The sequence below is a fragment of the Leopardus geoffroyi genome, chromosome B2 (assembly GCF_018350155.1).
Source record: "Leopardus geoffroyi isolate Oge1 chromosome B2, O.geoffroyi_Oge1_pat1.0, whole genome shotgun sequence".
In the NCBI taxonomy this organism is placed as follows: Eukaryota; Metazoa; Chordata; class Mammalia; order Carnivora; family Felidae; genus Leopardus; species Leopardus geoffroyi.
Window position 1 is genome coordinate 100,779,362 of NC_059332.1, and position 12,733 is coordinate 100,792,094.

At 42.2% G+C, this 12,733-nt stretch overlaps 1 protein-coding gene across 7 annotated transcripts in view; it reads right to left on the minus strand.

Moving 5' to 3' along the window:
* Positions 1-12,733, minus strand: part of FYN (FYN proto-oncogene, Src family tyrosine kinase) — a 214,327-nt gene that overhangs the window by 81,389 nt on the left and 120,205 nt on the right. The window contains exon 1 of one of the 7 annotated variants that reach the window (XM_045499312.1): positions 4,963-5,071. The exons of the other annotated variants lie outside the window; for them this stretch is intronic. The gene's annotated coding sequence lies outside the window, so the exon portion shown is untranslated. Of the gene's footprint in view, positions 1-4,962; positions 5,072-12,733 lie in introns of those variants that run through there. 7 annotated transcript variants of the gene reach the window in all.

Consider the following 12,733-nt stretch of genomic DNA (forward strand, 5'->3'; position numbering starts at 1 on the left):
TGAAGCCAAGGTTTATTCATTTACATGATATTCAGCAACTTCTAATCCCAAACCGTCAGAGTAGAGATGATTTGAATCAATGCCTAGCTCACTGCAAGTCACATCTGTGAAATAACTGGGAAGGGAGAATTCATCAATCTCAGTTTCTGACAAAAGGAAGAATTCACACATGCTTTGTGGGAATAGAACCAAACTTTGCAGCTGAACAGAACTGTCCCACTATTTGAAGAACTAAATTTGAATTCAAAGGCCAAAAGCCAAATATGAGAATGTATCATTTATCATTTTAGGTAAAAGGTAACCTAGACATTAGTTAATACTCCTTTTTAAATTTATTGATGGGGAAATTGATGAGAGACAGGAAAATCTAGGTGACAAGGTCACCCACACCTATAGATGCCCACACAATCAACGAGTCACAATTTGTCCTACTACTGTGGCCACACTCAATCCAAGTTGGAGAAACCTCTGTAAATACTGTAATGGCAAAGGGCCTTGATGACATTCTTATCATTATAGTTTTCACCGGAATCCCAGGTTAAGTGCAAGGTTAAATATTATATTAGTGGGTTATTTCAGGAGCAACAGCAAAAAAAAAAAAAAAAAAAAAAAATCTGGTTTTCTTTCTTGGTCTCTTTGTATTTCTTATTTCACGTCACGAGTTTTCCCCCCATATGTTTTATTCCAGATCCCTGAAGCAGCTGTATAAATAGGTTTTACATGCAAATAAAAGGAAATACTTGCTGTGTAATTCTGGCTATAGAATCAGAGGAATGAGGGCTTCGACCAAGACAGCTCACATGATGAGTTCCTTCCTGTGCCCTCCCCAAGTGTCCTTGGAGCCTCTTCTTTTAGAAGCTCATTTTCTAATGAAATGGTCAACGAAATGTCTGTACATTTTGGCTAGCAAAGCTGGCCAGTAGAGACCTTGAAAGAAAGATAAGAGGGAAAGAGGAAACAGGGCAGAGTGTACATGAAAAAAGGACAAGAGGGTGGGACTGGGTGGCTCATTGGCTTAAGCGCTGACTTTGCCTCAGGTCATGATCTCATGGTTTGTGAGTTTGAGTTCGGTGTGGGGCTCTATGCTGACAGCTCAGAGCCTGGAGCCTGCTTCAGATTCTGTGTCTCCCTCTCTCTCTATCCCATTCATGTTTATGCTCTGTGTGTGTCTCTTTCTCAAAAAATGAATAAACATTAAAAAAAAATTAAAAAAAAAAAAAAAGGACAAGAGGATCCCAGAGATGGGTACTCAAGGGTGGCTAAAATTTGATATCAAAGGCAACTTTGCTCTAAACACAATTATGCATATGTCTGGAGTGACTGTGGTCTTCTCTGTGCACAAATCAGTCAGGCGGGCCAAATTCATGGCCCCTCATTTGTTAATATCTGTAAAGGTCTGGCTCTTTCACTCCTAATAAAATGCATGGAGTTTTATTTATTGTAGGAAAACGAAGGTCTGAAAGATCTTGTAGAACGAACTCTGTGTCTCAAAGCCAACGAGCTGTCTCTGCAGTGAGCTTCTGAGCTAGGCCTCTAATGCAAGACATGAGATTGGACTGTGCAGCATGAAGTGTGCACAAGCTGTTTTTTCATTCCCGACTCTCTCCCTTTATGAACAGTCTGGAAAATGGCCATCTTGGCTTTCCCAGAGGGCATGCTGCTGCTGCGGCTGCACACGCAGTGTCAGCCTACGGTTATATGTTTGCTTTACATATTATACTGGCCCTGCAGGAAGAGCTGTCTCCTGTCTCCCTTTCCCCTCCACCACCCTCCCCCGCCTGCCTCTCTCTCTCTCTCTCATACACACACACACACACACACACACACACACACACACACACAGTCACACACAACATGGAACCAAGCTCCATACCTACATTCCCCAATTTCTATCCAAATGGACATTTATTCCATAAGCTGCAGATATATTTTGGCAGTGTGTGGCTGCTGTTGATTCTCCTAGATTCCTCAGTGGCCTTCAGCCTGGGGTAGTTCATGCAGAAGACAAAAGAATAGCTACTTGGCAGATAATACTCTTCAGGCCTTAGGGAGGGCACTCAGCTGGAAAGAGCTGTTTTCGTTGGAGATCGGAAGTGCTTTTCCAGCAATTATTTGATCTTTCCTGGGAACTTGTACTTTTGAAAATCTCCCAGCCTGGTGGAGCACATGGGCTTCTATTCTGGTCTCAGCATTATCACCAACCAGACGTGTGACTTTGGGCAAATCATCTGGCCTTTAGTTCACCTCAGTTTTCTTACTTGCCTGCTGGACTAATTATTCGTACTCTGCTCAATTCGTGAGATTTTTTGTGAGGATGAAATGAAGTGGTGTATGTGAAGGCATCGGGAAGATATAAAAAGCGAATGCATTGTTAGGTGGTATTTGTATTAGGTTTTTCATTTTTTTTTCCCCCCTGGCTTGGCTTATATTATATGGGTATGTTCTGGTTTTCTTTCTCAGAACGAGGTAGGAATTCCCTCAGGCCGAGGAGAGGTAATAAGTGCAACTGAGGGAGGGAACATCATCGCTTCTTGTTATCGCTCGGAAAAAGCAAGTAAAAAGTGCAGGACCAGAACACTGTAACACTATCCTAGAAAGTCTGCTTTTGCTAGGGGCACACAGCATTCTGGTCCTTATTTGCGCCCTCTTCAGAAGTCCATACTAAGAAGGCTACCGCTGCAGCGTTGAAGGAATGAACTAATGAATCCATCCACCCATCCAATCCATCCACCCACCCACACACCTTTTACAGACCAACACTATGTATCTAGCAGTGCGCACAGAATACAAACATGCAAAATACTATCCCCATTGCTGAAGAGAGATCAGCCAACGAGAGTGTGGACACGGGAAGGATCTGTCCTGGTCCAACGTGGTCAAGTGTACCCTCGAGAGAAACACACATGTGCTCTGGGAGCTCAAGCATATGGGTCATTCCTACCCCCAGGAGGCTCGGACAGGTTCTCAGAATGTGGGCATCTGAGCTGGGCCTGCAGGAAGGACTAGTGAGGAGCAGGGTAGGCCAAGTGCTCCCTCGCTCTTACAAAGGTACAGATTCTAGAGGGAACATTCCAGAGAGCAGTCTTGTTTGGTGTGATGAAAGCCAAGAGTAGAGATGGGCATCTACAAAGTTGGGCAGGGGCCTAAAAAAAAAAAAAAAAAAAAAAAAGCAAGAGCAGGCCATCAAAGCTTTTGAGCAAGAATTACACAATAGATTGGTATTTCAGAAAGATTACTTAGCAGCAGGGAGGACAGACTGAAAGAGAGGGTAAGGGGTAGGAAACAGGTTTAAAATAATCTAATGTAAACATCTGCATTTCACAACACTGAACTCTTTACAGCAAGTACTGGTGGAAGAGCATTCCTCCGAATTCTAAATTAATAACAGCCAATCACCAGTTAGGGAGGTGAACAGTTAATGCCTTGCAGGAACTACGCTTCAAGTAAGAAAGTTCCCTTGCACAATTTGGGAAACACAGATTTCCCGTTTTATCTGGAGCAGTCTTTGTGAAAAGGGAGTCGATCCCTGCTTCTGAAATGTGGCGGACCATTTGTGTACTGTGGTACCAGGAAGAGTCCAAAAGAAGCAGGAAACTGCTGCCCTACTGGTATAAAAGGGGCACGATGAACAGCTACCTGGGAGCGAGCTTTGGAAAAAGTATCTCAGAAATGAAAAGAGAATTTCTAATAATGTGGGGAGGTTCAGCAAGTATTATGGACTTTTCAGTTCCCTCACTCTTTCTTTGTAGTTTCTTTCCTTTTCAAGTTTAGGGATAATTCACATACAGTAGAAGGTATAGATCCTAAGTACGCAGTTCAGTGAGTTTTGACAAGTGTATGTATCCGTGTAGCCTCACCCCCTCTCAGGATAGAGAATATTTTCATCACCCTAGAAAGGTCCATCGGTGTTCCTTGCCATCAGTCCCATGCAAGACAATCACAGTTGTGATTTCTACCACCAGAGATTAGTTTTATCTCGTTCGGGACTTCATATACATATAGTCTTAGAGTAAATACTTTTTTCTGTTTACTTATTTTTGACATTTATCCACAATAAAGTGCATTTCGTTAGTTTATTATTGCTGAATAGTACAGTCATTTTTACTGTTTTATTCATTACACTACTTTTACTGCTGAGCAGCGCTGCATGGCCTGAATATACCACTACGAGGTATATTTTTAACAACTCTCTCTTTTGCTGGAGTGTGCAAGTGCCTAGCGGAGGCAAAGCAAAAAAGAAAGGCATGGTGTGCAAGGGCAGGTGAAGTGGCCAACTGTTTTCTGTGTGGTGAGGGACTGACCTCCTGAGTCAGCTTCGTCTTGAGGACCTCTAACGGCAACAGGGGCTAAGACTTCAGGTAAATCAAGAAAACTAAGAGAGAGACCACCCTTTGCATTTTCTTAGTGCTATATGTTTGGATCACAGAAGCAGATTGAAAAGTGGCCCCCAAAAGGGAGACGTCAACTCACTGCTAATTTGGGTAGTCAGGATGGTTAGCCAAATAATTTTGGCAACCAAAGCATTCTCTAAAAACTCAAAGTATGTCCATGGAGCCCTGCACAGAGCCTAGGATTCTATGTTGTTCCTACCACAGGTGGTACTTCAGTAAGTGAACTGAGGGAGTTCAGCAGAGAAAGGGAGTGATTCAGAAACACCGCCAGGATTCCCCGTTTCCAATGACAGAACTGCTCCCATGAGCGCCGAGCATCTATGTGGCGAGACTGTGGATGTGTTCAACCAGGAGACGATACCTGGAGGCCTCGAGGAGAGCTGAGGAGCTGCAACTAAGAAGGTTATTGGGCAGCACAGGCAAAAGTCCTTATTCTGGGGAACTGGGTGAAGGAGCATCACAAAAGACTCCTAATGGCATCCAAAATGCTTATTCTGCCTTCTCCTGTACATCTGTCGCAACTCACTGTGAAAGTCAGATATGAATACCGTTCTGATGACTTGAAACGCACCATTTGGGTCAGCTCCTCCCTCCCGTCGCTATACAATGCCTGTCCTTTGAAATGGACTCGTCGTTTTGGCTCCAACATTCCCATCGACACTGGAAGCGATGCTGGTTTGCAGTCGTGCTGAAAACACACTGGAAGCAGAAAGCTCTCAGCTCTGGGTGGAGCCTGGTTTGATTCCAAGAATCATGTGGATAATGTCCTACAAAAAGCTGGCAGGCTCCCTTTCCATTTTTCAGACTAGACACACCTTCTTGCTTTCTATTTTGCCCAACCATTTTTCCGAAGCAATTGCGAAGTAAATAATCCCAGCTATCATTTTTGTGGAACACTAACTACGTGTCAGATATGGGGCTTCACGCTTCATTCTCGCAAGCCTTTGAGGTAGGAGCTATTATTATTCCTACTTCAATGGGGAGGAAAATAAGACATAGCCTCAGCTTCTACAGTCATTCATTACCATTCCGTGTGTTGCCTTTGCCTGTCTGGTTGGCGGTGGGGGTTGGAAGATGTGAAAGATGATGCTGAACAAACAGAAAGCAAAATGATCCTCTTCTTTGATCTCCCTCCTTACATATTTTAACATTAAGTTTCATAATTAGGTCAAAGTGAGAGATATCACTGTGGAGAGCTACAGCTCAAGTTAAACAATCATTTCTTAGAAGATCGTTAATTAGACTGACTTGGGGTACAGGCTTTGGAATACATATTCATTCTGATAGCAGTTACAGCACAAGACATCTCATAAATAAAAGCCGTTTAGAACATTATCCACAGGAAACAGCTGCAGCTGGTAAGGGAACTTCTGACATTAAGGAAATGCAGAACTTCACGGAATCAGAGGAAGGCAGGAATCGTATATCACACAGTAACACTATCTTAGCAAGAGCTGGACCATGTTTTCAATAGACACACTCATTTTACAGCAGTTTGTGCTTGCTTACCTCTCTGGGTTTTCAGGAGACAAGCATGGCATATCAAGAGCAAAAACTCCAAGGGAATGTGAACTAGGCTCAGAGACACTTACAACTTCAAGGGCTAGGGGCCTGCGGCTTGGTGCAAAGCTTGGGCCTCGCAACAGGTATACACCTGTGTATACACCTGTACACAGCTATATACACCTGTGCTTTCCAATGTGGTATGTGATCTCTAACCACATGTGGTCGGTCCAAACTGAGATGTGAATGTAAGGGTAAAGTACATAGCCAGATCTCAAAGACTCAGTATGAATAAAAGGATGTAAAATATGTCATTAATAAATTTTGAAATATTGACTGCCTGTTGAAATGACAACGGTTTCGGATACCTCATCTTAAGTAAAAGACAGTGGGATAGTTACTTTCATGTGTTTCCTTCTGCTTTTTCATCATGGCTACTAGAAAATTTAAAATTACCTGTGTTGCCTGCTTTTGTCATTTGCATCTATCGACAGCGCTGGTAACATACTTGGTAATTGAAAAGATTAACCCAAGTGGAAAACGTGGTGCATCTGATCAAAAGTTGTAAACCATCTGCAACGAATATATTTCCCAACAGGTGAACAGAATAATTGAAAAGGCAAACATGTGCCCTGTTGTTCTGCTCCACCCACTGGTGACCTCATGTAAGCCGTTCACTCTTGCTGGTGCTAGCCTCTGCAATGGTTCATCCGGATCATCCTGAGCATTTCTTTTAGTGCTCACAGTTGGAGTGTGTGGCAAATTCCTAAGGTTTTGGTAACTCATGGGTGAAGGTGAATAATAGTGACAATAAACCCCAAATATTTGCAGCGCCAATGTCGTCTGCTGCTCTTTCACAAGAGACACAACTTTGTCTTTCTGGAGCCACAGCTAAAATTTAATGGCAATAATAATCAAGTTGACAATAGACAGACTGGGCCACCCTACAGGAGGGACGATGCCATTTGCCTGTGCACCCCAATAAGTGGGTTTTATATGGCAAGACTAGAGTCCTAACATGGAAAAACTTAAGAGCTCCTTAATAACCCCACAAACACTAAAAGGCGAACCCAACATCTTATAACATATCCCAGGAGAGGGCAAAGAGAACTAGTTATTCTTTTAGTTCAGATTCTGCCCTATTTCTTTTTATTTTCAAAGCATCTAAGAATCTGCTGGAAGCCATTCTGCATTTCTCAGGCAAATTATACACTTTTTTAGATGATTCCAGTTTTTCCTTAAAAGGCAAAAAATTTCAATTTAGATAACTCAATTATAACTAATAGGGTAAAGTCTCAGTACAATGAAAGATAAATAGCATTCATGACCCTGTGAATATTTTAAGCAAACATATGCTCAAAATATATGTGTGGAAACAAATTTGGAATTAAGAAATTGTAGGAATAAATGCCCACATTGTAGGGATGGAAATCTTACTTATCGTGAAGACCTCCAGAAGTAACGCATGATCTCCCCTAGAAAGAACTCTAGAATTTACATCTCCATTTTGTATGATTGCCCTGGTATAACTAACTTAAACCTGATGCCTTTAACTTCTGAACATACAGTGACAGGGTGTTCAGTTGCCACTAAGATACTTGCCCATTTGGAAGCAGACCCGGCCTGTATTTACATGGCTCCAGATTCCTTCAATCGTGACTTTTCCGCAACATGACCCTGACAGCACTAACACTGATGAATCTTGTCTGTTCTACAGGTAACCCAAGAAATACTTGGTGACAAAAGGAATGTTAGACATGCAGGCTCTTCCCCCTCCTCCTCTCTTCTTTCTTCCTTTATTTCCTTCCTTCCTTTTTTTCGTCTATCCATATCATGCCACTGGAATTTGTATCTTTTTTTTTTTTTTTAACTAACATTGAAGGCAAATTGGAAATTTTGACTGAATTGCTGAAAATAAATGACATGTGCTTCAGCCATTCCAGATTTTGGAGGAACTTATTTTAAAAAGCAAGAAAAAGGCTCCAAAATCACAGAACAACAAAAGGATAGATTGGCCACCTTCACTTTTGAAATTGGTGGGGTGGAAGTTGGCCAACCCATGAAAGAGAGCAAGTCTCCGTGGGCCTATTGTGCAAGATAACAATTTGACTTGGAAACGGAAAAAATGACCCTGCATTTCTTTCCCTTTGCCACTATCTACAGAACCACATTTGAAAAGAGCAAGAGAAGCAGATTAAAAGGAATAGCTTCTGGCTGGCTTTTCTTCAGCATTTTATACTTTCATTCCTTTGTTCTTTTCTCGTTCAACCTCATTCCCAATTATTGCACTGTTTTGGGGGCACTGGGGACAGGACGTCTGGGAAACAACACATTAGTCCATCTGTTTTCTCTGTGAGTTCTTTTCAGCATCTTAGCGTGGCAACAGGAAGGATGTGGGCTCCCTTTCAGATTCAAATGAAGCTAATCAGCCCTAGCTCAGGTTGACAACATCGGGCTTTTGTTACACTGTAGCCTGAGAAAGCCAGAACCACGGCTCTAGTGGGGTAACCATTTCATCCCTGGGCTTAATCTCTTACTTTTAACATCACATTCCTAGCCCACTCTTCACTCAAAATAAAGGCAAAACGCAAACACAAAACTGCTGACACAGCAAGACTTAAGTGCATGCTTCCGTTAAGAGAATTCTGATTTTTAGAGTTGGAACGATCAATATTTCCAATGTATTTGCAGATGTTTTAAGTTGTGTGGCATAAATGTCCCAAAGTGGCAATGTCTCCTTTCAAATTATTTATGAAATTTGAAGACTGCAGTAGGAAAAGCCCACCATGCCTCTTGCCCAAACATGTATTTCTAAACGTGCAAAAACAAGAGGTGTTACAATCAGATGTGGAACTTTTGGTCTAATTCTTAAAATTGGATGTTTTATTACTAATACTTCCACAAAAAGATGAAAGCAAAACCATGGACTGGGATGTGGAACAGTGTTGGACAAACACCTTACCACTGAATTTGGGGACTGACTCTATTGTCAATTCTGTTACTCAAAACTTGGTGATCTTGACAAGTTATTTATCTCTTTTGAATCTCAACACCATCCATCCATCCATCCATCCATCCAACAAATATGTCCCATCTACTAGGTGCCTGGCCCTTGGTGAGCTAAAAAGGCGAATAAGCTATTATCCCAGCAACTGGGGTGGCTTTTGATAAAGCAAGTATACAAACAATTCTACACAGCTATCACATAGAAGTTACAGAGTGCTAACAGGAGCTCAGTAGAGGAAGAAATCACGTTCAACGGAAGGATCAGTCAAGACTCTATTAAGAAGCAGCATTTAGTTTATTGCTTGAGAGAGGAGCAAGATTTCTAAATTTAGAAATGGATTGGAACATTCTTGGCCTCAGGAACATTGGTGGCAAAGATGGCACCAGGGAGAGCAGACTGCCAGACAAGGGAGGAGGACTAGACCTAGCCTGGACAGCAAAGAGAGCACCCAGAAGAGGGCACACAGCTAGGAGGCAGTTTTGGTGGACCAAGCCAGTATTAATCTTGATTTAGGGAGGAGGGGGGGAGGGTGGGTCGAGGGACAGACAGGGATGTTGACTGGTGCGATTTCACTGGGGGCTTAGTTTATCTCTAACGTGCTAGCTGACATATTCTAGTACTTAATAATCCAGCACAAGTGAGGAAAATTGTTAAACTGGATGCCCACAAACAGGGGTAAAAATAGCTTGGGATAAAATTCAGTCCCATTTCCATATTTGAAATCTCAACATTAATTGGTCTTATGAAAATAGATTGGTCTTATGGAAAAAGTATCAAGAAGTGATGGATGAAAAAAGCCCAATTTGGGTAATCCTATTAAAGTGTTTCAGCATTTGGTCTGATCCCTCATATAGGATAGGGATGATTAGCTCACTTCTGTTTTGAAAGGGGTCAGAGGAATGTGGTTCTTTATGGACTTCAGCAATGCATCATCCAAAAAAGCCTCTCATATCTCTATGGGAGTGAGACAGGAAAATGTGGCTTGGATATCAGGGCAATGAAATGAATGATAATATTTAGATGGGCCTGATCAGTGAGTTCATGTCCATTTAGAAGGTGGACTCCGGGGCGCCTGGGTGGCTCAGTCAGTTAAGCGTCCGACTTCGGCTCAGGTCACCATCTCACGGTTCATGGGTTCGAGCTCCACGTCGGGCTCTGTGCTGACAGCTCAGAGCCTGGAGCCTGCTTCAGATTCTGTGTCCCCCTCTCTCTCTGCCCCTTCCCTGATCATGCTCTGTCTCTGTCTCAAAAATAAATAAAAACATTAAAAAAAAAATTAGAAGGTGGACTCTAAGGGGCATAAAACAGGGCTCTGAGTTCTTCAACAACTTTGCCAATATCTTCGATGAAGATGTGGAAAATTTGTTTAATATTCAAATGAGACAAACTTTTGGAGGGATAGGAAACGTTGCAGGTGGCAATGTCAAGACACAAAAATATCTTGATAGGCTAGAGTAATAGGCCAGAACTGAGATGAGGTTAGTGAAGGAAAATGTGAGGGCCTGAACAAAAAAATGTTGCATAAGTACAGGAAGGTGGGCGTATGGTTTGAGCAGCAGCACATGTGAAAAAGATTTGGAGGGTGTTAGTTGAGTAATTTCAGTTTGAGTCAATTATTTGACATGGCTGCCGGAAAGCCAGTGTGATCTAATGCAGTGGTTATTGAAACATAGCATAAGTGACCTCATTAAGACAAGGTTGTAGAAACACTTAGAAACACGGGGGCTTTTGATATAAATGTGTTGGGTAAACTTCCTAACAAACCTAGCTTGGCTTCACCAACCATGTTGGTTACCATGAAGGTGTTCCTCTTAGTTAGGCTGAGCTAAGGAGGTTAACAGATAGCAATGATGGAGCTATCACACTGGAGGTTGCATTTAGCCATTCTTAGCAAATCTGAACTTTGGGTCTTTAAATTGCAATCACGAAATTTTAGGCACCGAGACACAGAGACCATTTAAAAGGGCAGTGTCGTCCCCTTATTCCTCATTAACCACAATGCCGAAAAATACGAAGATACTACTTGCGTTGTCTGTTTGAAGGTGGAACTCTTTAACTGAATAGTTCTGGGCCCAAGTTGGAGTTTGCTTTCTTGATGGGTGGAGAGGATCATGAGTGAAAGGGAGAGGAGTGCCCACAACTTACCGTCAACTCCCTGCAAGCACAATAGGGTACTATTCCCACGGGGGAAGAGATCTTGTAATAACTCTTACTATTCCCTCAGTGTATAAATTGTGAACTCTGAGCTTCCAAACATAACACTTACTTTTATGTCAGCAAATAAAAGGCAAGTTTCTCCCTACTGGCTATTAGATACATAGAAAGCAAGCCGGCATAATTTTTAATTTATTTTAATGTTTATTTAGTTTTGGGAAAGAAAGAGAGAGAGCCAGACACAGAATCAGAAACAGGTCCAGGCTCTGAGCTGTCAGCACAGAGCCCGAAGCGGGGCTTGAACCCACAAACCGCAAGATCACGACCTGAGCTGAAGTTGGACGCTTAACTGACTGAGCCACCCAGGCGCCTCAAACTAACATAATTTCTTCTTCTTCTTCTTTTTTAAAGTATTTATCTAATTTTGAGAAAGAAAGAGAGAGAGCAAGTGGGGAAGGGGCAGAGAGAGAGGGAGACACAGAATCCAAAGCAGGCTCCAGGCTCTGAGCTGTCAGCACAGAGCCCGAAGCGGGGCTTGAACCCACAAACCGCAAGATCATGACCTGAGCTGAAGTCAGATGCTTAACTGACTGAGCCACCCAGGCACCCCAAGCTGACATAATTTCTTGTTTTTTCTTTTTTTAGTATTTATTTATTTTTGAAAGAGTGAAAGAGACAGAGCACAGCGGGGTAGGGGCAGAGAGAGAGGGAGACACAGAATCCAAAACAGCCTCCAGGCTCTCAGCTGTCAGCACAGAGCCCGATGCGGGGCTCGAACCCACAAACTGCAAGATCATGACCTGAGCCAAAGTTGGACGCTTAACTGACTGAGCCACCCAGAAGCCCCAAAGCTAATATAATTTCTAAACAAAGCTGGATTTTTTAAAAAATAGGATATTTGTTGCTATATGTTGTTTTCCTTCCTCCTGTAGTTGGTGTTGATCTTCAGGACAAGGATTGCATGGATCTTGGTGTATACCTTAAGAATAACAGATGAGAGCCATTGTTTCTCATCTCAACTGTTTCTCTTGAGAGAAAGAAATTCTTAGATGATGGGGTCAGTGGGTTTTTGCCTTTTTTCTGAGGGGTTTTCCTTAGTAATTATCTAATAGAATACTCTTAAAACATATACATAGATAAATACATATCTCATGTGGATATGTGTGTGTGTTTACAATTTAAGTCTCTCAATCCATGACTGTACAGAATCTAGAACTTGTTCAGAAAATAACAGATATTGAAAAGACCTGGAATTATGTTGGGAAAAGCTAATACAAAAAGTGAAAACTGTTTTGCTTAGGGAAGACATTTAAGCAGTCTTCAAAAAAACTTACATGGTTCTTACATGGAAGAAGATTTTCTTATGACTCGTTTTAATAATGAGAACTTCCCAAAGATGGTAGAAACCATCTGACAATACAGATGTTCTTGTAGAATGTAGATAAACAGGTACTGGTTGGACTAGATTAAGTCTCCTTCAAGCACCAGCTCTCCCCCTCCCCCAAATAGCCCACACTGTTAAAGCTAACAACGTAATCTAAAGATGAATGCCTTGAGGCCAGGGCTTCTGAGAAACTAGATTCATAGTTACTTAGAAGCTGAAGAAGGGAATCCATGTTCTGAGAGAAAGAGGACAATGCCAGAGAAAGGCACGTTGACACTCTACCATGACTAAAGC